Raw genomic sequence first — 24,946 nt, forward strand, 5'->3', positions numbered from 1 at the left:
AGGAAATATATGTTTAAATTAGTGTAATCATGCAGCATTGTTTAACTTCTAATTGAGAAAGGCTTGTAAGGTTCTTACATTGTTCTTACATCTGAGTTATTTCTGGATTGTATTATGTGTTGAAGGCAGTTAGTACTGGGGAAGCATGCAGTATGATGTAAGAGTGGATTATTTTAGAAGAATGGAAGAAGTAGGGGGATAAGAAAAGCTCAACCTAGTCATGGCTAAAGGAGCTTTTTGATCTCTTCCCATTGCATAGGGGGAAGGCCAGAACTTTTCCCTTACCATGCATGCTTGGTGGATGTCAGATAGTGCTTTGGACCAAAATCTTTTATTTTTTAGTATCATGACTTTGAAGACGTGTATGGTGTCAAAATGAAAACTTGGCCAAGCATTTTAGTTCCTGCCCATCAGATACTAATAGTTTGTGATGTCTTTAGTTTTTTTAATAAATCTATACTGAGCATATAGAATAAAATGTAGGTCTTCGATTGTTTTTAAGTAGTTGATTCAGTGGCATTTTGTAATCTGACTGTATCTTTTTATTTTGGAGTGTTTCTTTAAGTGATTCGAAAAAACATGACATCTTTTGAATATTAGCCCTCTTTTTGTTTAAGGAAAAAAGCTAAACTAAAAAGCCAAGTAGGGTGTTTCCAGTTTGGACTCTGAACTAATTGCCTACCTATGATGACATAAGCTGAGAACATCCGGTACCTGGAGGCTTTAATACCCCTAAACTAGGTGGAATTAATGGTGAGTGCATGTGTAGATTTACAGACAGATAGCATTAATTTAAAAATACTTTTTAAAACTTCATAATTTGCCTGGGTCTCATCTGCAGTAGTACCCAAGTTATGCATTTTTTCATGTTCATGTCCCAAACTTGTATCCCAAATGAACGTCATCTACCTTTGGTCTCAGCTCCCTAGTTTTTCCCATCATTCGTCAGTTTTGTCCTCCCTTTCTTTTCACATTCTGATCTGGAAGTGTATGTTCTGTTGGCAGGAGGTGTAAATTCCTGCAGGCTGGATGAAAGCCTCTGCTTGGACAGATTTGGAAGCTAGAGCATGTATCTTATATCAAGAATAGCATACAATTACTTCAGGGTATGCTACTCTTTGGGAACGTCTGATCTAGGTTGTAAATACCGGACTAGATACTTTACCAGTTAAACAGAGAACTTTGAATGTCTGTGGCCATACAGTTTGATTGCAGCATAGGAGCAGACCAGCTCTTCTGTTCAGAGAGCTGAGCTGTGGTGTGCAGCTCAGCTGGGCTATTGCCACCTCCACATGACTGCCTGAGTCCAGATCCAAGCCCTAGTGAGTGGAGTTCCTTAAGAAACCTGCCACGTTTTCCCTCTCATTAATGTACACCCCTGCTTTGGCAATGCTGAGGAAAACCCTACTGTAGACAGCCAAAGATGGCAGTAGCTTGCTTGATTTAAATCAACTTTGCCACCTTCTGAGGGAGGAGAAGGAGCACTTTAGAAATACCTGTCTGCACAGGTCCCAGTGGTGGAGAAGCAACAAGAGGAAAGTAGTGCATGGAAGTTGCTTCCTGAAGTGTAAATCATCCACGAAATTTTCAGCTCTGTGCTTCAAACTGGTGCCTGCTTATCTCTATATCCTGATGGATTTATCTTGGTACACGTGGGATAATTCCTTGTTGTGATTTGGTTCTTAAAAAAAAAAAAAAGGCACTTAAAAAGCTTTTAGAAAAGCCAGCAGGAAGTCTTGAAGCTTAAAGGGCACGATTCAGAAACTTTAGGAAGTCCTAACAGAGTGTAACTTCTAGGCTCCTTCTGCATTTTGTGAATGTAGAGGGAGTTTATTGTGAAGGTCTGGAAAATGCACCACAGTTGCCAATTTTTAGATCTCTGTCAGGAAGTTCAGATATTTTTATCCAGGTTTAAAGCTAGCTTGAAAATTGGAATTACCAGAAGGGGGGTTTGTCTTTTTTCTTTTTCCCTTTTTCGTTATTATGACAAGTTTCTCCGCAGCCTCCACTGAACTGGAAGCAGCATTGGTCTATGCCAGAAAGAAGGGAGTGTAAAATCTTTGCTAAAGAGCTGAATATTGCAATTTCTGTGATGGTAAGGATAGCTTGTAATGTTCCTACTTCTTTCAACTCCCTTGTTACAGTTTAGTGGTTCTTTAACTTGGCAGTGCAGATCCTGCATGGCTGTGTTTTACACAGGGTCTCTGAAAGTGCTCTGGGTTTTCAAATTAGTATGTCTAGAGTTCAGTGTAACCTAGAGCAGTATTACTGGTACACTAGGGATAGATACAAATGGCTGAGGGGAATAAATAAAATAAAATACAGACATTCATGCTTAATATTGGTTTGTACTATCTCCATATTAAGCGTGAGGAATTTGAGTAATTAATTTTGGAAAATTATGTGATACGTAGGTAAGTAGTTCACAAACTACACGCTGTTTATCGTTCATCTGTGGGACCATCAAATTTGTCTCTGGCCAGTGTGGAGGGTCATATTTTCTTTGGGGTTTTTTTAGTTAAAAGTTTAACAAGGGTGAGAGAGATGTTTCTCTTCAGAAAATGGTGTAAGACAGCTATTCACAAGCTTTTGGGGCCAAAAATCCATTCAAATGGCAAAATTTCCTAAAGCCTGTTCCAGCTTTCACAGTTCTGTACTTTGTTTCTGCTTCTGTCCCACAGATGCATAAGAGTAGGTCATTTGCCTCATGCAAAGCATTGATAAAGATAGGTGTAGTTAAATTATTTATAATATTTTCCATTATTTTCATCCGCGTCTGTACAAGCTCATAACTGACACAGCCTAATTGTGATGCTTGAAAAGAAAATACTGGTAATATAAATTTTCTTCCACTGCTTTTGTTGGCGTGTTCATTGGAATATTCTTCAGATAAGAGTCGGTAATGTTGCTGTCTAATTCTGCAAAAAGCAATAATAAGCAAGCAGGTATGTTAGCACAAATAAGAAATTCTTAGTCTAGTTTTTGTTATTTCTGTCATTCCATGCCCATTCTTAAGAAATCCTTTTGGAATAAATGCATGAATTGCTAGAAATATTTTTCAGCTGACTGAAAATAAATGCTTAAATTCTTCATATCTGAATTACAGTTCTTAATGTTTCTGCTTTAGCACTAGGCTGCCACCATCTAAATGATGAAGAGAGTTCATAATAATCCTGCACATTTTCAGACAATCTAGATTGGGCATAACATTTCTTGTTAATGGCTTACATAGACCTGAAGTGTGCAGCAAGAGAAAGCCAAATTCTGTGACGGAAACTATTCATGCCATCCAGACTGTCAAATCATTCAGCGACTGCCTGGGTTTAGCACTCCAACTGTGTGTGCCCATGGCTTAATTGCCTGAATTATTTAAATAGATAGATCTTCTGGAGAGTGAGAGGATGTGAAACCAAGGCTCTGATGGTCCATAAACATGAAGTTCTGCATTGATAAAGCTGAGGTCACTGACTAGTAGGCAGTGCTCTTTCCCATTTTTAGCTATGGGAGGAACATATGTCATGACCTTTTGCATGATTTTTTTTTAAAAATATGTAAAATCTCAGTGTTAGTCTGAGCCTTAAAACCCAATAAAGCAGCAGGGTGGAAAAATAAGTCTATATTGAAGTTCTGGCTTCTCTCTGCTGGGTATATATACTTTTGTGAGCTGTTTGAAATGCTTCTGAAAGAGCAACAGCTTTCCTTCAGTTCCTGTCTCAAATATATCAAGCTGCTAAGTATGAAAAGATCCTTTTTCAAAGTAGCCCGTATCCACTGTTTGCGTTAACGTAATTACAGCAACTTTGATCATAGCAGCTCACATGAAAAATATAAAACCACAAGGAAGAATTCCTGTTGAAAAATGACTAGGTGTCTTAAGTTCTGTTAACTTTTCTGTTCAAAGCATTCAACAATCTAAAGCTGACCCAGTTTTTTAATGGGTTGTATGTCTCCGCTTGTGGTTGAAGGTGTCATTCTGTAAACATGCATGTACAAAAAGTGTGAACCTGTTGACTAATGAGATACATATCTTTTGCTGTCAGAATCTCGGTGGTTAACAGACCACTGTGAGCATCCAACTTCAAATTGTGTTTATTTCTATTCTTGGCTGATCCTTCGTGGCTTATTTCTTGGCTCTCAGTTATCCTTTGCCATTTAAGATACAGCAGATAGTAGCATTATATTGAAAAAAGGTTACACATTCAGGGGGCTTCAGTCTACTAAGGTCACTGTTAGTGTAGCTAATCTGTTTTGATGAGGGATGTACCTAGTAACCTGACAGAAATAAGAGTTAAAACAAGTCTTTTTTTGCAGTCTGTAAGCTTGGGTTATAGATAGTCATGTCTATAGACAGACAAACAAATGGGAGTTTGACCTGTTTGTCAAAACTTGGCCCTTTGATACATGTTGGGGAATCCTCAGTCGGAAAGCTTTAAGGAAAAGAGTTACTGCTGTCTCTTCAGTGCAAGTTTGGTCTCCCTTTGCTGGGTTCAGATGGGGTGCATGAAGCATCTTGCCTTTTAATGTTTTTAGCAAATCCATCTTCCCAGCTCCTATTCCTATGTATTGTAACTTTGCCATGAGAATGTCAAATGTGTAACTGAAGAGAAGCCATCATTACAGCTGCAAATTGAGACAGGCACGTAGAACTCTGATGACTTTTGTCTGTGTGTGCCCGAGTTGTAGACCCTTTCAAGCACACAGTGTCCAAGTAAAGTACTTTACCCCTTTCTAGAGAAGGAATTGGAAGTTATCACAGCAGTTTAGAATGAACACTGTCTTCATCTTAAGTCAGGGTTTTAAGTCTTGAATACAATGTAGAGGTTGGACCTGCTCTGGTGATCATCCTTCCCTGTGACCTCTTGTCAACTGCACAGGTTTCCACTGAAGTAAGGACAGACTTTATTTGTTAATTTAATCTCTGTGTGTGAGCTAGCTGAGTTCTTTCATATCTTCATCTAAGGATCATTGAATATTCAAACATTAATCTGTAAGGCCTTCTCTAAAAAGAATGTCTCTTTTATTTACCCTATCTCAGCTGAGTTGGAAGCACCCATGGGATAAAAAGTCACAAAGGAAAGACATGGCAATGAGAAATAATAACATTTAAGCACCTTCCTTTTAAGTCTTTGAGGACTTGAACATCTTAGCTACTTTGAAGATCTGAGGAATAGTGAGTCACTGTTCATAAGACTATTATGGAGGTGGCACTCTTAAAAGGATGCCTTAATTTTATTATTAAGTAGCTAGAAGGAGCACACAGAACAACAGATCTGAATTCTGGCTACTTTAATGTGATGACTGCATTTGTATCACAAGTGGGGAAGGAAGGCTGAAAATATTTTCCAGTGCCATTAGCAAATATTACAAACTTTTGTAAAACCAGCAGAAGGATAATTGAGCCTGACTCAAAGCCTTTTCAAAACTATTCCCATCTGAGGGGATGCAGCCTCTCTTAGAGACTGGGGCTATCAGATACAATTTGCAGAATGGGAGATGCCTGGGCATGTGTTCAGGATATTTTTCCATCTTCTAAATAGCTGGAGGGCTATGTTCAGTTCCAGAAAGTTTCTTCAAGTCTGTGCTTTAACTCTTGTACAGAGGCCAAATTTGTAGCTCTGGTCCAGCTTAGTTTAGCCATATTATCAGAGATGTTTACCAAGATAATAGCATTTCTTACAGCAGTACTTGATCTGTCTGTCTCCTGAAAGCTAACTTACTGGAGCCAATTCTGTCATTTGTCTGTAATTGCAGTTGCAGTGCCTGTCTCTTCATGGCACACTGAAGAGGCTGGGTAGATATCTGAATTCTCACTCACAACCTTGTATTACATTCCATTTTCCAGTTTTCACAAAAGCTGAGTTTTGCTAGCAAACCAAAAATCTGTGTGTGCCCTTGCTTTTGGCAGTCTTTGAAGTAAGCAGCGTATTGTTCATTGTGTCAGCTGAAACCTCCCTGGAAGTACTTTTGTGGCCTAGAAGAGATCTAAGAGGGCTAACAAGTATCTTCTTCCCTTTGTATTGTTAAGTCTATATAATTTCTATATTTGTATGTTAAAGTCTATATAATAAAATTGTAGTTGTGTTATGGCTGTTTCCACAGATGTTTTCTAATCTGATGAATTGGATGCATAATAGGTGTTAATGCAAAATAGGTCTTCACTTTGGCACCGGGAGATGAATTGGAATTTGTATTAAGGGCATTGATTTCAGTTTTCTTTTTTAGCTGGGTAGTTGGACTGAAAACCACTGCCCAGGGAATGCAGCGTCATCCAGCTGCAATTGGCCTGGGGAAGAGGAAGAAGTGTTCTTCATCTGCAGATGTGCCTGTGTGTGCATGTAGAAATGTGTTTCCACATGATGCTGTGTGGAAACCCACGTTAGGGAAATGCCTGCCATAAGACTGTGTTCTTTGAAAAGGAGGGAGTCAAAAGAGCCCTTGAGAGCTTTTTTCCCCCTACCCCGTGGATGCTAGCATGAGGCTTTTGTGTAGGTACGTGCTGCACTTCTAGTGGTGCGTTTATTTTGGATTTTGAGCTTTTCTATTTCCACGAGTGTTTCTGTGGTACTCCCTAGACTAGGACTAAAGATAGGATTTTAAAACAAGGTATCTGTGGTCAACTTTCTCTCTTCTCATCCACTTAAAGTGTATAATTTGAGACTAAAATTAAACCTATCTGTTCTACTGACCAACAAAAAGAACCTTAAGATACATTAAATTTACAAAACGTCTTTTGCCCCACTGGTCCAGATAATTCACATAGCTACTGTAATAATGCTTTAATTTATTTCCTGTTATGTCTCATGTCCGCTAAAGGAAGTGAGTTCTTATGTCTGATGTTCATGAAATACATATATTTGTATGCAGTACATGAAATATATATTCCATATATATATTCTTAAATTAAGCTGGAGGCTGCTTTGAGACACAGAAGTTAAAGAACAAAATTGTAGGGATACTATTCTGAAAAAAATGACATTCAGAATGAAGTTTAAAAGAATTCCAAACCCATTAAGGTATGGAAATATGTATTTTAAACCACATGCATAGGTGTAACTGCCACATACTGACAGCAGACTATAGCTGTGTGACTATAGTTGAAGATGCTGCAGAATTCCTGATCCTGGTCAAATTAAGTTCCATTTTTAAAAGACACTTTCCTTTCCTTTGACTTTTCAACTTTGCTGCCTAAGTGCCTGAGAAGGACTGGCATAGAAAAACAACAGTTCTGCATGCACTAGGGATAACCTCTTTACTGCTCACGTTTGCAAATCAAAGTTTTACTTTTGGGTTGCAGCTTCTGCTTAGAGGGAGCCTTGTTTATGGCACATATTCATAGGTCTGTGTAAATAAGGTGAAAGCTGACCTTAACCTTCTTTATTTTCGGGGTGCCATGCTGGTGTTCAAAAGCAGTTGTGAAATGTGTAGATGTGGTGATTTATGAAAACATCTGTGGTAGCTTTTCAGGAGCACTACCATGAAGACTCTTTTTGCTTGCCTGAGAATATGTCCTAGCATTGGATATGCATCTCTGAGATTGGTGAATTACAGGATGGTGAAGCAGATCTTGGGTTTCTCATTCTCATTTAAAAATAAAGTATTTAATGGCTGCCACTGGTACTCTCTTAGCGTGGCAATGGAGTAGCCTTCCGAAGTGCGCAACTGGTTGGAAGTGGAGAATTGAGGGCTGCTCTTTGTTTTGTGAATGCAGCCTGAGCTTGGTCTTCTAAAAAGAGAAAAGTTACAGTAAAATTCCTGAAGTCTTTCTGAAGCTCAGGGATTTAGTGATACACTGCTGCATGAGGTTGAACATAAATTCTAAGATCGATTTATTTTCTTACTCTTTCAGTTCTAGCTAAGATGAACAGGCAGAGAGCAGGCACATCTAATGCTCTTGAGAACTAGGTAATGCTGCTGATGCATAGAGCTTGGGTATTAAAGTGGATGTTGGGTGGAAATGATGTCCCAGTGGGAGCCTTTCACACCTGTCTCTCAGTTAGGGAGATAAGTATTGTGTAAGGTAGAAAAAGAAGATTAGCTGATACTTGTTGACATAAAAACGATGCTTTTGAGACTACTTGGATATTTAGAGCATGCAGTTACTGTGAGGCTTTTTTTGTACCACTGTGCATTCTCTTTTAGAAGCCCCACAGCATGAGATTACCTGGCTACGGAAGACTTAGCATAAACACTTTTTGCATCTAGCAACATTATGTACCTGTGGTTCTCACTTGCTTACTTCATTCTTACTGGGTTAAATTATTTTTGGTCCAACGCGCACTTCTTAGAGCATGATTGGAATATGTCATCAAATAATTTGGCTTCAATTTTTTGCCAGTGAACACAGATTTTTATCTTTAAAATACTTGGCCTCTAAATCAGAAGGTGGCAAACTGTGTGTCCTTTTTGAACTCAGTATTTGTTATTGATTCTAATATTCTGCTGTGGTAACAATGCATTTGAGGGGAAAGAAGGGATAACTGATGAAATGCAAGACATGAGAAGGACAGAAGAGATCCATCTGCCTCTCAATAGAGGCTTCCTGAAGCAAAGAGGGGGGACAGATCTTTTTATTCATGTGTCACCAAGACAGCTGTGCTGTGCCCTCAGGCACTGTCTTGTAGTTCAGCCCTTTCGGCTTTGTTTAAAACCTTGTAAATGAGCTGCTTTTTTTTTTTTATTTCTGGTTCCTCCTTGGATAGGGGTAACTCAAATTCAGAAAATGACATGAGGGAGGTTTAAGGAAATGGGAATAATTTTTGAACTGTCACTTTGTTTTCAGGAGTAGACCTAACATTTTAGAACCAGCTGGCATGGTCATTCTGGGAAGTTTTCAAAGCTTTGAGAGCCATATAATTGATGATTGTTTCCTTTGTTACTAAAAGCAATATGCACTGCCCACTGATGCTCTGAAAAGTGGTACCAAGACATATAAAAATAACGAAAGGAAGCTACTTTAAATGTTTTGTCAAGCATCTGTAGTACAGAGACAGAGGCACTTCAGACTGTCAGGCATATTCTAGAATTAGCAACACTGCCGGTTTCTCCTGTGACTTGGATACTTCCTGGTCCCTGGGATGACTGAGAAGGTGAGACATGAGTGACAAACAGAACTATTTTTAGCCTACACAATACAAGGAATTACTATTCTGCTACTTTATGTTGTACTTTTTTGAGAAAAGCTTGTTTTTTCTTTGTCCTGCTTGGGTTATTCTCTCACATTTTCTGTCTGCATTATGCATTGAAGTTTAGCGTATGGCATCCAAGACAAAGGATGGTGGAGACAGTGAGGTTTTATTGGATTACCTTGTCTGTTGTAAGATCTGCTGCAGGAAGTAAAGATGAATCTGATTTACTTTGGGGAGATTGTAAGAGTTGTATCATGTAATAACCCAAAATAAGAAATATTTCTGGAAAGATGATGAGAAACTTATTCCACTAAAGAAAATTCTAATAATGTTGCTTGGTGCTTTGGTATTGTGTTGATACTTGTTTTGACATCACTCTCTATATTTTAAAACAAAGTCCTTGTGCATTTTTACTGGTTTTTGGACAGGAGCAAGGAAGGGACCCACTCAAAATCCAGTTCTGCCTCTTCAGGGTGAGATGTGAGGTGTGGTGTTTATCATATTTTAAAATATATGTTACAAACTTTTAACTAAATAGAATGCAGTCTACTTTCTTCAGGGTGGGTTTTTGTTTATGTAGTGCCTGGTATAGCGAACCGAGATGAGTAATTGAGACTCCTATATGTGTCATAATGCAAATACCCAGACTATACATCATCTATATTCTGTAGTTCTTCTAAAATTTGAAGCCTGGTCTAATCATTGCAGGCGCAACAAAGGTGCTCATTTCACCTCTTTGTGATGTTCCTTTGAACATCCTTTGTGATTAGACTGCTTAGTCCTGAGCTAAATAGTCAAAATACAAACATCCAGTCTGAATCATTGAAGTATAACAATGGACATGTTAAAGAACAGCTGGATCTAATTTTAATTATTTTTTTTTTAATTCAAAAGGCACTCTGTCACAGAGAGCTCGAGTGTATTTCCCTCCTTGCCCCCCCCTAAATGATATCAAACGAGGATGAAGACAGAATATCTGACTTGGTGCCTTTTAAAGATTCATCTGCTTCTGTTTCTTCATTTGAAGATTTGTCTGAGGTCTTGCTTATCAGACCGCATTTGCACGCCCTTGTGCATTCGTCTTCGTTTGTCACCAGAAAAATAAGTCATAAAGGTTGTACCAAGTCTTTTTGGGCTTGATAGCAGGCATCTCATTTATACCAGATGAGTGAAACAGTGCAAGCATGTTGACTGATTGTAAATGAAATAATTTGTTGCAGGCTACTTAGTCCTTGAAATGGGGCAGTGCAATTTACCTGGGTGTTGTGGCAGGGCATGCAGACTTCTTCCTGAGCTGTCAGCCACACCGTTCACCAGTTGCATTGCTCTCACTGCTGGTGTACAGAGGAGGATTCCCCCCTCCCTTTCCTAGTGCATGTTCATGTTGCATGTGTGAACCCAGTAAGACACCTTAGTGGAAAAGTTTGTGTTTAGTGGTAAATAATAGAGGAAAGTTTGAAAAGATGTGTTGCTGACTAACATAGAATTTAGTAGGAACCAACTTTTTTCTGTTCAGTAATTTTACAGCTTAGCTAGGCCTCTTGCTCTCTGAAACTAACAGCATATTGTAGAGAAAACTGTTCGCTTTTAGAGTGGTAAGACCAATGTTTGTACTTCATGCCAAGGAACAGTTTGCAGAGGGGCTCTTGTTTATACTTATTGCTGTAACAACCAAGGTCAGCTAATTTCATTATTTGCCCTGTTAGAGGGTTGGAAGCTGAAAAGCGTAGAGGGGTCCCACCTGCAGGGAGGAGTGGAAAGGACAGGTGACCCAAACCTGACCAGCAGGTTATTCCATCCCATCTGCCTCATGCTCAGTATAAAAGCTGAGGGATCAAAGGGTCAGCTCTCTTTCTTCAATGGTCCGAGGAGGACTTTGTTCATCTGCCTTTGATCCCGCTCTGTGTGTTCCTGACTCCAGAGCTGGAATCCAGTTCCCAGCCATGGCTGAGTCCAGTTTGGGACTTCCCCAGTGCCTGCCAGTGACGTCATCCTGGGAGCTTAATATGGTTTTGTATATATTGTATCTATTTCATTATTTCCTTTTAATTTTATTATTACTATTTCATTAAAGTAGTTTAGTTCCTTCTAAACTCGTAAATCTCTTTATGTCTCCTCCTTTTCTCCTGGGAGCGAGAAGCAGGGGGAGAGCATCTGTCGCCATCATAGCCCAATTTGGCCTAAACCACAACAAGTAGTAAGTGTGCAAATGTGGAAATGAGCACTTCTGAATTTGCTGTTCCAAAATGTAGTGAATGGGCTAGGGGAACAGTATGAAGATTCAATTCAGCATCTTACAAGGATGCACTCACTTTGCTTTCTGATCTCAAGCAACTGTGTGAGCACATTGCAGATGAAATCTGACAGGGAGCAACAGAATGTAGAGCAGGAGATCTGAGGTGAGCACAGATTTCTAAAGAAATCCTAAAAATCAGGATAAATACTTTCTTTGTGGACATACTTTATAAATAGTGAGCAATTCTGAGTTGCAAAATTAGAAAGTGATAAGAGCCGGTAATTTTTAGTTGAGGCGATGACATTGAAAGCTCTGTAGTTTTTTGTTTTTTAAGGTAGTGCTATATTCATTCTAGATTAGATAATTCTGTTAGGGCAGCATCACAGTAAACTCTACTAGAATTTCCTGCCTGTGAGACCTGGGGCTTCCTTGATTATACTGGGTTTATTAGCACTATTCACTTGTGATTTAGATACCTGCAAAAGCAGCAGCATGAAAGCGTATGTGGTAGAAATGCTCTTTGCCCAGTGTGCTAGAAACCACAGTAGGTGGTTGGAGTCAGCATTTGAAGAGCCAGAGCAAATAGTCAAGAACTTGGTGTAATGCATACTTCTGTTTTTTCCTGAAAAGTCAACATAACTTGAGAAAGGGCAAAAAAGGATATAGTTTGCAGATAATATAATAGATTTTCCTGATAGGCAGTGACTCTGCTTCTGTAACCGTGCATAACAGACATAAAGGTTATCTACTTTCACATAGGGCTAACAGATCTAGTAGGACAGGAAAGTAGTATGAGACATAGGAAAACTAGGGCATGTTGAGGATTGCCTGGAGTGGTGGAGGCATAACCGAGTCAGAGTACTCATTGAGCAATTTCTGTGGTAGCACGAAGGCCACCAATTAGCAGGAAGGATAAACAGTGCAAGGACTCTTGTTTGGAGCTAACCTGCTGAGTATTGTTTGGAAAGGGTCCGCCTTGCAAGTGGGAGCAGCCTATATCCAGCATAAATGCACAGTGCTGTGTGCAGGTGGTAATAGAAAGTCCCTTTCTGGTGGAGCACTGGGCCATGGCATCCTGTCCTACTGGCTTGTCTGCATGGATCAGCTTGTGGGTAATGAATCTGTAGGTGACTTCTTGAGTCATGGGCTTTCAAAGGGAATGAAATTCAGTTGAGACCCTTGTGAATTCAGCTGTCCAACTGAATGCTGTTGGAAGTTTTAATTGATTCACCTTTAAAATTTATTTGAATTGAATTTTCCTGAATGTAAATAAAGCTCAAGATACAGTGGCTCTGTCTTAACCCAACCTTGTGTGCAGTAAACACTAGGATATGTAGGGAGTGATACTGTCTTGCCTACATAAGCAGGCAGTGCCACGTCTTCAGTGGGAAGTAACTCTCCATTATTTCATGGTGTTGGGGTTTTGAATGCAAAAGGGTCTCAGCACCCTTTGCATAGAGATTGATTTCAACAAAATGTGGAAGAGCATTGTTCACTGGTCAGGGGTGGGGTGAGGAAATGAATTCAACTCAGAAGGCACAATTCTGTGGAAATACAAGGCAGCTGATAGTATTTCTTTGCATTTTCACTGACTATGTTGCTGCTTAATGCTCCTGTCAGTAGGGGCTATTCTGAGAACTTTCCTGCTTGAAGCTGTGTCAGCCCTGGCGATATTGCAAACCTTGGTCTTATGACTGTTGATCTTCATCTGCAGAGACTAACTCTGCTAGTTAAGACACATGAAGCTGTTGGCATTCGATCGTTGGTCTCTTCACTTCTGATTACCAGAGACTTTTATAACCTGCTTGTTCTTGAACACCAACCTTTAGCAATTACAGTTCCCGTGACAATAAGGTGCTGTGAAGTTGCTTAAAACGGGATTAAATTACTGGGATAACAAGTTTCATATCTTGCTTCCCTGCTTCTAGAATACACAATTATAAATATTCCATGAAATATAATAGATCATTAAAGGGATATTGAGATAAGTTACGTTTCCATTGGCTTGTAGTCATTTTCGGGGAATCAATTCTGCAATTTTTTTTTTCAATGTGAAGAATTGTGTTTTAAAATGTTCAGGAGGAATACACATGAAACATTATGGACCAAGTTTAGTTTTTCAAGCTCATGAAACTGGCAGTAGCAAGCATTCTATATGGAAATGGGTAGTACAGCACCTGTATTTAATTTTATCTTTAAGAAGTCTTGAGGGAAAAAGCTTTAGCATAGAGATAGGCTATTGTATTTAGCTCTGGAAACTTATTTTTGAATAGCTTGATTGCTTTAGGTAGCAGTAGGTTGGTGGTTCAAAAACTTGGTGTTTAGTCTTTCAAGTCCTCCATCTTTGTGAATAAATTTTGTCGAAGGTATACCTTAACATTGCTATGACAGCAAGGGCTTCCTTGTGGAGTGAATCACTGTTCCTTCCTTGTGGAGCATCATGAACTTGAAGGTTGAACAGTCCTTAAACGGTTTTTTGTTTCACTGGAAGTTACCAAGTGTTCCAAGAGTTACTCGATAACTTTTTCATGGGCTTAGTCAAGGTCCTCAGAAACTTCATCTGGGGGTAGCAATGCGCCTAGCTTTTCTGGCAGCTGGATGTTACCAATTTTCATCTTCCTTGTACCTCTGAATATATCTAGCATTTTGAACACAGAGCAGAAATACTTAACAACTTCTTCCATCTAGTCAAAGCTGCACGTTTTCTGCCTAATTGTACATAGTTTGAATTTGGTGCAAAATAAAATTCACGCTCAGGGAGGACAAGCAAGGTGACTGGTGAGAAATAGGCCAGCATGCAGGGGACTCTTGGCTTGCCTGGACAAGCCAATCTCATCTCACTACCGGTGGTGTTTGCGAGATACCTTGGACCAGGACAGGTGTCTTGTCTGTCTTGGTTATCTCACATTCTATCTCCTGATGTGACTTCTAAAATGCAGATGTTGGGAATTTTTTTTTTCCATCTGCTTATGTAGTGGATATAACACGGAAGAGGCCAATTTTGGCTTTTTGATGGTTGGTGTGCATGTCAGTGGTCCTATTGATCTTTGATGTATATTTGATCACTCAATACTTCAGAATACTGAGCTGGGTGGAGTAAAACAGATGTAATGGCTTCCTGGATGAACCTGTTAATGTGGATTATTCTATGTACTAGTGGTAGATACAATTCCATTTTTCCACAATACAACATTTTAAAGTGCTATGACTGAGAGAAGACCATTCCTGCCTTTTTCATAGTTCCTCACCTTATCCACTGCAGAGCTTTCCCTTCTTGTAACAGAAGAGGGAAGGGTCCTAAAACGAAATCTCCTTACATTACTCAACTCTAGGTCAGCCCCAAAGCATGTCTGTTCTACATGAAAGACCTCCTTAAACCGTGGAAAATAATGTCTTGTAGTGGAAACTATATGAAATGTTTTGCAACTTGCACTACTTGTAACAAGGGATGTTTTAATGAAGCTACTTACGAGAATCTCCTCTAGTACTATAGGTTAAAAACAAAAGAATGTGTAGTCCATTGAAAACATGGCAGGTGACATGGGAAACGGTTTCTGACAATTTATGTAATCGACTTGCACACAAAGTCATTGAATCTATTACATCTTACAAATGCATTTTTAAAAATTGTTTACAAGCTCAGTAAGAGAAGTTATTAAACTTCCATATCTTTAGGTTTTAGTGTTCCAGATGACTAGTGTCCAGATGACTTAGTTCCTAACGAAGCTTTTTTGAGCCTTCCTTGGAAGCATCTCGTGATGGCTGCTGTTGAACTATCGGGTGACGTGGTGCCAAGATGATCGGTACAGTCAAGACATCTTTGTTCCCTCAGTCCCTTGGTTTCGCCAGTTCTCCTTCTGTTTGCTTGCTACAGGGTTATGTGCAAGTTCTGATTTTATTGTGGAAGCCAGGATGCTCCCAAAGCTACCCCTCTCTTATACAGTGGCATTGCCACTGCTGTCCAAGTTTCCAGCTATAACTTCAGCTTTTTGTTTTTCCTTTTCTGAAAACTTGCTGGTCTAGCATCACCTCTGTAGTTATGCCCAGATACCTGACAGGGAGGCCAGTGAGTGGATGCTTGAAACAGCTGAAGAGAGAGGACTTGCAGGCAGTGGCAGATGGGATGAATATCAAGCTCACTGCCCCTGCGGCAAAAACTTCAACTGTGGATCAGCTCTTGAACCAACACAGTGTGCAACCTAGTGATGTGTTGAACTCAGTTCCTGTGCTTTGGGTGGCAAGCCATTGAATCAGGTGGTGTCTGATGAGACACCCGGGTGTCTTAGCTGCAGGGACAGCAACACCTTGGAAGGAGAAGGGTGGGGTGGGCAGCTGGGTGTGGAGGGCTACCTCTGCCCCTGGGAGTTTAAGCTGCTGCTGCTCACGAATCAGGGCCTGGAGGCTGACTCATGTTGCAACATAATCCTAAGACATTGGTTGTGACACTTACCCTGGGGTAGACTTAAATTTAGAACTGTCTTAGCCCAGTCAGAAACGGGAACAACTGAGTAAATAACATTCGTAGATCTTTGCAGATACTGGGTAAAGAAGGGCTGAGCTTCACAGGGGTTAGGTTGCCCATGTGTTGGTCCATTTGGACCTGGCCCTTGTGAAATTCTTGATCTTGGAAGTCCATCAGGTGGGAGTGCAGCCTTTTGAAATGTGGTTAACGTGTGCCACTTTAAATTCATGGTGCTCACCTGACTTAGGAAATAATTTCTCTCTGTTCCTTTCTTTTGGGGATCCCTATTAGTTTTTAGTGTGACGAAGTGCTGAATCTAACCATAGTGCTGTGTCTCTGCTTTTAAAATTTGTCATAAAAACTGTGCTTTGCTATGCAAATAGTTACTAAAACTTACGCTTCCTCTCTTTACTCTTTCTTTTGGGGCAATTTAGGCTAGAAGTAAATGTGAAGATTCCCTAATCTTTTCATTTCAATGCTGTGGCATCCTTTAGTCTAAGGAATGATTTCTTGAAAAACAGGACGGTGTTTGAAAAGCACTAGTGCTCACTAAGGAAAAAAACCTTGAGCAAGAAGTCTGATAACCTGTTTTATCAAACTCGAACACCAACTCTTCTAGTAGCTTATAGTGGACTTGTACTTTGACATAGTTGGCTTGTCCTTTCAAGTGTATGATAGATTTCTTGTATCTAGCAAAGGTCAACTGGTGAAATTGTTTTGCAGCTACCAGAAGAATGTGCTGCTGCCTGTTATCTATGAAGATGTGTATTTGGGGAAGCTTGAATTGTTTTTATGTATGAAGAACGAGTGTTTAAATGTTCTTCTACACATGTGGCTATCACACGAAGTTTGGTAGGGTATTTATTATTCTAGGCTTATCTCAGACCTGGTACTTACATGTGGTGATTTTCAATTATAGCAGTAACTAATAAATACTGATAGTTGCTCATGATAAACTTACCAAACAAGGACGTGGGGAACCTGACAGGAATATGGGGAGAAGGGCTTATTGTGTATGTGAATAAGGTAAGGAGTGTAAGTCCATATTTTAACTTCACTGCTGGAGTTAAGCCAATTTTCTCTCCCATTCCTCCACCTCCAAAGGAGGAGCTGCCCAGACTCCCTCTGAATTCAGTGGGGAACGTTTAACCTTTTAAAAGGCCGGTCATCTGGGAGATGATTATTAAGACTCGTACTTCTGAAAGATTTAATTCTGCCTGGCAAATAATCATCTGCAGGCAGCTAATTCCTCTTGCCAGTTCGACTCCCCGTTTGCTCCCTGCTCAGTCTTCACCTGTCGTTTCCCTTTCTTGTGCCTTCTACTAAGGTCTTAGGGAGTCAGAAATTTTCATTTGGATTGAAATTGAAGCCCCTAATGACTACTAGCATCAGACATAGCATCTAGCAATAGTCCTGACAAAATAAACATTGGAGGCAGCACTTACCTGTTCCCTAAATAAATACATTTTTTTGGAGGGTGAGGAGAAACTATTTTTGTTTTGCAAGTCCTTTGAAATCTGTCTGCATGAAACATCTGCTGCATCATATGTAAGGAGAGAAGGCCAAGAGTAATAAAGCATTTCATTAATGTTTAATAACATAGTGATTAGCAACCCAGCAAATGTCTTATGCCCATGGGAGATTGGAACTTATTTGATTAATAGATTAATTGCAACCTGTTCCGGTTGTGATTGCAGGTGTAAGTTTCTATGGATGTTGCAGACTCCCTGAGGAATGATGTTATAGGCATACTTACACTTACTTTCTTCTTCTTAGTTGAAGAGTTAAAAATCAAAAACATGAGGGAAACCCGTCTGCTGTTTCTATGAAAGGAAGATGTTTTTTTTACTGTACAAGTTTTTCAACAGAGATCCTCTGTGCTACTTCTGAAAAAGAATGGCTTTTATCTCTGAAAGCATAGGGCTGCCTTTTAGAAAATACTTTTCCTTTCAATTATTCTCCTTCCTGCACTTTATTTCAATGTTACAATGGACTTGAACCATCTCTCTGAGTTTCCAACTTAGTTCTGTTTTTCTGACTTCTATCTTGGGTCCGCTGTAATAATTCCTACTGCATCTAGACTTGCTGCTGGCAGAGCACAGTAGATGCTGTAGACTTGAAATGTAGACCTGAGCTGTTCATCAGGTCACAATGTTTGAAACAACCACTTGAAAATGATTAAGTGAATTTCAGGTTGTGGTCTAGAAGTGACATGATGCTGGGAATCAGTTTGCGTTCCAAGTTTATTTTCAAGCTTCCTGAGCTGACAGGAATTTAGAGATGGCATTAAGTCTCTGAGAGACTCTCAAACTTCGCTTCCATTCAAAGAGGCAGCAATGAGCTAACGAAGAATTTGGCTTCCACCTTTCAATTAACTGCAGAGATACAGGGAGGAAATAGAAGAAAAATTCGGTCTCTTCTTTCGTTTTCCCAGTGGGTTGAGGCTTGTATGTTCTCTTAAGAACACAAATAAGCCATTTCTGTCTCCAGTTACAGGAAACTATGTGTAATAGCTGTACGAGGCTCAAGTGTTCTGCCTAGGGACTGTCCCCTGCATTGGCAAGAGCAAGCTGGAGATGACATAATATGGCACTTGCCGTTGCTGGCTGCGTAGGGGAAGAGTTAGGAAGTTCAAAGCAATGCGGTCCCTTTGCAAGAAGGGATGTAATGCCTGAGTTTATTGGGGGCAGTAACACAATAAAGAGAATTAGCAGGGTGGAAACCAGATATGTGTTGGTATCACAGATTTTCATTCAGTATGCCTTCCTGTCAAGTCGCTCATTACTGTGTTCAAATCTATCTAGTTCGTAAGGGGTTAATGAAGTCTTAGCCCACATCTGCAGTGGCTGTGTGACATTTTACTTCACTCATTATTCTAGAGCTTTAGTTTCAAGCACGTTTTTTCCTCTTGCTGCCCTGTCTGCTCTTTAATTTCAGTCGAGCTGTAATAAATCATGGGTTTTCAGGTTGGGACTGGGCTGGTGGCCCCACCTACGCTTGCCTGAACCCTGTGCCTTTGGCTTGCCCTGGCCTGGCCCCAGCTCCAGCCCAGCACGCTCTACCCACTGGCCTCTTCAGGCAGGTCCTGCCTGCTGCCGTGTTCAGAGCTGACGCTTTTTGCCCTGATCTGTACCCGTGCCAGGGCTGAAGGTCGCTGTGCTCAGTAATAAATTTTGGCTAGAATACAGCTGACGCACACGTTTTGCACCTCTGACTCTTCTGTAGGCCAGTGTTTCAGAAACATTTTGCGGCGCAACCCTGCTGTGTGTCTCCATCGTTGGTTGCTTCAGGATCTTAATTATCAGATTTTTACATGAGGACAAAGAGTGGAAAGTTTGGCAGCGTTGTGGAACTTGGTAGCAAAATGAAGCTAGGTTTGGAGCATTTGCATTGCTTTTACTTATGTAGTAAAACAGAGCATGATGCAGCTGCAATTCACCAGGTTGCACAGAAGCACAGGCACAAGCATTCTGTATCTTGGCGCCCACTGTCAGCTTCCTTCACTTATCCCACTGATGTGGCACAGTGCACGTGAACTCATTATTCTCATGTTACATAGGCACTTAGCATTTGGTTTTTTTTTCCCTTGTAGGAGGGTTGGGAATCCTATGAATGGCAGGCAGGAAGAAGTGCAAGGAAGGGGTAGGGGGTGTGAGTATTTAAAGCACCAATTTTATGTTTGTACTGCAAACTGCTGAGGGCTATCACAGATTTCTTTTTCTTTCTTTTTTTTTTTTTTTTTTTTCCCAAGGGAAGCCCTAAATGCTAACAAGGTACTAATTAGTATTGTGTCTATGTCTCTAGGACTTTTTGGATGGTAGAAGTCAAAGTGCTTTTACAAATGCTAAACCTCAAAGCTGCTTCTGTGCACATGCATGTGTTACACATTTGTAGAGGTTGGAGCAGGACACGGTATCTGGACCTTCTGACCTGTGCGTTAGGCCTGCTGGGCGGCAAGTATTTAACAGTTGTCAATGGACCAGCACTAACTGGGGGGGGGAGAGTTGTTGTGGCATTACAGCTCTTGGTATGTCATTGATAGGGATATTTAATAAACAATATTCCTTTGTTGGTATAGTCCTGTATTTCTGGATTAAAGGTCATGATTATATGAGTTTGAGATTTAGCAGGTGTGCTAAAAATGGAGACCTTCCCAACTTGGATCTGCTGGTATTGGAAATACACTGTGACTGGCAGGAGAGGGAGACTGTGGCTTTGTCTTAATCCATGCCTCAAATGTAAATGAGGAAAACTGTGATCCCTGTTGACATTTATCTCTGCTTGAAATTGCTTGCCTACAAAATGGACTTTTCATGGGTGGCTAGCTATTGATGACTGGCATGGGCAGATTCCCAGCCCAGGCCTCTGTAGTTAAGCCCCTTTTGTACTTCTTTTTCCTCCAAGCGCTGATTTGTTTCAGTAATAGCTTGGGGCAAATACAGAAGAATGTAGGAATTAGCCTTTATTCTGTAAAATGCCTGAATTATCATGTATCTGTGAAAGGCAGTTCTGTGAGCCATAGGATAATTTCTTTTGCTGACAGCAAGACAGTCTTAAAGTAGCCTTGCAATTGATGGTGTTTGAAATCCACCTTTGGAGGAATGGGTCAGGCAGCCTTAGGAATTTTTAGAGAAGGTGCGGTACAGCTTTTATTTTGCAGTCTGTCCTACTAAGTTTAGGATAAACCAGACATACTAGGATTGGAGCTTTGGTAATGATATTAGTGAAAATATGCTGATCTTGGTGATCCCACTACCACTTGGTAACCTGTCAGGTGGTATTTCTGTACCACAGGCAGCTTATGGTGAGTACAGTGGTTTCCTCTGTGGTCTGGAGTGTTCTGTCTCAGTACGTTTTACAAAGCTGAGCCTAGGAGGTATGACTGAAATGTTGTGCAAGCAGCTGTCTCTGCAAGGCATCGAGCGTAGCTGGCTGGGATCACATTGGAAGATCTTTGTCAGCATGTGCCTGCTGCCCTGTGCTAGGACTCCAGTGTTTTTCTTGTGGTGGGAGATGGTCAGGATAGAGTCTTCTTCCTGCTGTGTGAAAATGCTTTAAATCTCTCAGGGTCTCAGCCTGAGCCTGTTCTCTGGGCAGGCTCAGCAGTGCAGCGGGTGAAGGTGAGTGGAGGTGACTAGTCATTCAGGCTGCTCAAGTGGAAGGAAGCAGGGGAAAAAAAAAGGCAAGCCCTGCTGCTTGATCATTGCCTTCATGCCTTCTCCTGGGAACTAGTTTCTTCCCCAGCTTTGCCTGTAGCTCCTGCTCTGGCTCTTCACTGTGGGAAAACCTTTACTGAAGAATAAGAAATGTGGTAGAATTGAGAGAATTGTGATGAAAGCAGGAGAAAGGAGGAATCAGTGGAAATGACGTGCAAGAGGAGGAGGATTGTGTATACTGAGAAATTTGGATCTATCTGTGCTGCTTCCATCCATCTTATAATGCCAGAATTCATGTGAATACCCTCTGTTTTCTGTTTTTCAAATCTGATAGAATGTAAGATACTGAGCTTCAGCATTTGAAGGTTTTACCCCAAGAAGAATAAAAATTAGCTCAAAAAGTGGGGAAAAAAGAGAATTAACTTTAGTTGCTGGCCTTACTTGTTTTAACCAAGAAGACTGTTGCTGAGGTTGTGTCGTAGTTTGGGCTGGGCTGGCCACTAAAACTTGTTGAAATAGGTTGGTAGCTTACCCCTGCCTTTCCATCAAAAAGATACCCTCTCTTAAAAGGACAAGATGTACGCAGTCTTACCCGTTCACAAGAACCAGGTCACGTCCTTGGTGTGAGACAAGGCAAAAATACAAATTTGTAATTCCTCCCATTTCATCTGCTTTGAACGTAATCCTCAACCTTGTTGAGACTTTAAACAGGCGTTTTGAAAGAAAAATAAAAAAAAAAAGAGCAAAGCCAATTTTTGCTAATGCAAAAAGCATTATCATATGCTTTAGCTAAGCAAGCTTGGAGGAATTCGCTTCTGAACTGAGTCCAGGTGGTACTGCTACACTTCATTTGGTAGATATTGATAATGTTGTGCTGACATGAGCTGTAGAAGACCTTCCACCTTTGTTTGCTCTGGTCCAGTTCAGGAATATATATATATACGGCATTATCTCTGATGATCCACTCATTTTATCCTCTGCTGTAAAAAGGTGGCAGGGATTGGGGATGGGTGGGGGGTAAGGAGGGGGGAGGAGGAAGAAGGAGGGGAGGAGGGGGAAAAAAGAAAAAGCAAAGATCCAGGTTAGAGGCAGTGAATGCAAACTGGCATAGCTCCAGAATCTCTGAATGGGGAGGGGAGGGGGGGAGGGGAGGGAGGGAGGGGGGGGGGGTGGTGTGATGGTTATCCTAGTCTGTAATAAAAGATTACTGTAGTGAGGCAGAAGTGATCTTGGGTTTATATCAGCTGCAGCATTAGCACAGTTAGGAGGAACTGGGGTTGTAACTTTGGAGAGAAGGCGCGAGTCTCCGTGCATGAGCTTTATTGGCTATGATTTGAAGTTATAATTCTGATGTTGTCTTGGCAATCTTTAACCAAATCTTTAACCTTGATGAGAACCCAGATTTCTTTAATATAAAGAACAGGTACAGGCAGTGTGGGCTACAAAAGCTGTCTTCAGAAGTGATGAACAGGGTTTTATCATGTTGGGTTTGCTTCAGTAGTTAGTGAAGGGCTGAAGTGCAGTGGTTGTAAAGCAGTCCTATGGAGTTGTGTGTCAGCAGCCTTGTGGCTTGTGGATAAAAAAAAATCTATTTTTGATAAAGAAATGAAACTGCAACAGAAATTTGCTGAGTAATCTGTTCATAGTCCTGTTGGTTTGTGGCTTCTCAGAAGAATGTGTGCTGCAGGAGCTGTGTTTCTGTGAGAACAGAAGTCTGCTGGGTCTTCTCTTGTGGCGAGGCTGGCGCTGAAGGGTTTTGCTTTCTTCAGTGCTTACCAGACCTGGTACTCACATTCAGTAAGAAAGCTGAACTCTCCTCTTCATGGGAAAGGGTGAGAGAGTGGGAAAGAAGAGTAACTTCCTCTTTGAGTCTTTGACTTAACATCTACATCTCTTGGGAAATAAAAATGATGAGTTAAGGATAAGCATGAGCTTTATGTTTTCATCCACCCTGTATTTTGATCATCCACTGTCAGCCCTTCTCATCAACATGTTTTGAAATGGTTTTAGTTTGCATTATATTTAGACATGTGCTTTTCTCTCATGTTCTCAGTATAGGACATCTGTCACTGTTCACTTCACTACAGGTTCCCTGCTTATAATCTGGGGGTCTTTTTTCCCCCAGTGTATTTGTGCACTGGTTATTAATAGCCCACATTATAATTTGAAAAAGCTGTTACTTATTTAAGATGGATACAGGGAAATATGTGGTAAAGTAAGAATACTTTGAGTATTTGGCTGAGAAAAAATTAGTTCTTTAAAGCATCAGTCTGTTATGTGAATATCAGTAGCTGTTCCCCCACCACATCCAATTTGAGCTTTGCAACTGTTCAAGTATTTCCAGTTTGAACTCCACCAGGGAGTGGTGATGAGAAGTCAGCTTGGTTTTAAGATGGCTGAGGTGACTATTTGACTAAGATGATAGTTTAAATTTGTTTTCTTCTGTCTAGTCACAGGATGTGAGATATAGGTTACTGTGTAACTGGTTTATGAGTTATCCCTGATATTAGCACCTCTTGAAGCGCTGTTTGTGCAGCTGCAGCAGATGGTCAGGATGAGAGCCGAAGGAGATGGATCAGAGTGGAAGGCATCAAGTGGGCACAGACTGTGCTTGTGCTAGGATGAGATACCAGAGTATAAATATAACTTCAGCCTAGCATCAGAATAACTTCTGCTGATTTTTTTTTCCAGTGTATCCGACCAGCATATACCTACTATCTAAAGAACATGAAGCGATAACCTGACTTATAGTATATGTGGGTATTTTAAGGAGCTAGTAGAAGTATTGCCAAAATAATAATTGCACATTCATGATTAGCGCATTCATGTTTCTTCCAGTAATTCCATGAGATAAAAGGTATTATTCCCATCTCAAAGCCAGTGGGAGAAAGGGAGGAAGAAATTACTTGCCTTATGTTGTGCTATGAATTGCTGGTGGAATTTGGTTGAGGTGCTAGAATTTGCAGTGTTAGGTTCAGTCCTGTAGTAACACTGTTCAGTGCTGCAAAAGCCAAATGGAGAAATTAATCTTGTGTTGTAGTTGGTGTTTTAGTGACCGATGGGATCTGGAGCCATCTCTGCTTTTACTCACTAGTTGAAATCTGCCCCAGGTTGTAAGGTCCAGGGAGATGCCACTGAGCCAGCAGTGGCGTGCGGTTCAGACATGATGAGAGGATGGTCTTTCTGTTGGTGCCATGCATCACAGGAACCCCAGCCATGACTCTCAAAATTGACTTATTGTCAATAGCGTTTACTGAAGAATGACTAAGTGGAGAATATTTGAGTTTCCGTTCTACCAGAACGCTTTTCTCTGTGAGATGAGGCATGTTGACGAGGTTATGTGATGAAGCCTGTATACAGCTTTCACAGATTCACTCTGTGGGATTTCAGGAGACACTTGAAAGCTCTCTCTCTGCTTTCTCTTACTTTCTCTCTTGACTCTTCAGGATAGAATAGGCCTGTGTTGGTGTGCACCTAACAGACTTATGCTTTAATCGGTTCAGAAGTCAGGCAGGCTCAGGGAAGGACTTGCTTTCTCCCTTAACTACTAGCTGGATAATTGCCAACTGATAATTGTGTGAGATATCACTCGTGTTTGTAAAGAGCTGGCTAATACCAAAGTATTTTTTCAGTCAGTGGGTGGCAGGGATGATAGGATTAATGATACTGCATCCTATCTAACACCTCTTTTTTTAAGACTACATGGCTTAGAGGAATTAAAAGCAGGGTTCGTAGCCATGTTCACATTAGAAGCTGTGAGTGGTTCTTGCGGACTTTCTTAAGCTTTAAGTATAGTGATAGGCACCGTATATGACCCTCTGATACATAGAATATGAAATCCTTATTTTGACAGTAGCATCGCACAAAGTAGTTGTTAGCGTTGTGTGTTTGACAATGAGCAGTGGCTAAAGAATTTTCTTCCCAAATATTCCTTAAGTTAGGCCAGAGTTAATGGTGCTAGTAGGAC

The 24,946-nt window shown here is 40.6% G+C and overlaps 1 protein-coding gene across 2 annotated transcripts in view; it reads left to right on the forward strand.

Annotated features, from left to right (window-relative positions):
• Window positions 1–24,946, forward strand: part of GSK3B (glycogen synthase kinase 3 beta) — a 153,336-nt gene that overhangs the window by 58,177 nt on the left and 70,213 nt on the right. The window lies entirely within an intron of this gene.

This window comes from Numenius arquata, chromosome 1, assembly GCF_964106895.1.
Source record: "Numenius arquata chromosome 1, bNumArq3.hap1.1, whole genome shotgun sequence".
Classification (NCBI taxonomy): domain Eukaryota; kingdom Metazoa; phylum Chordata; class Aves; order Charadriiformes; family Scolopacidae; genus Numenius; species Numenius arquata.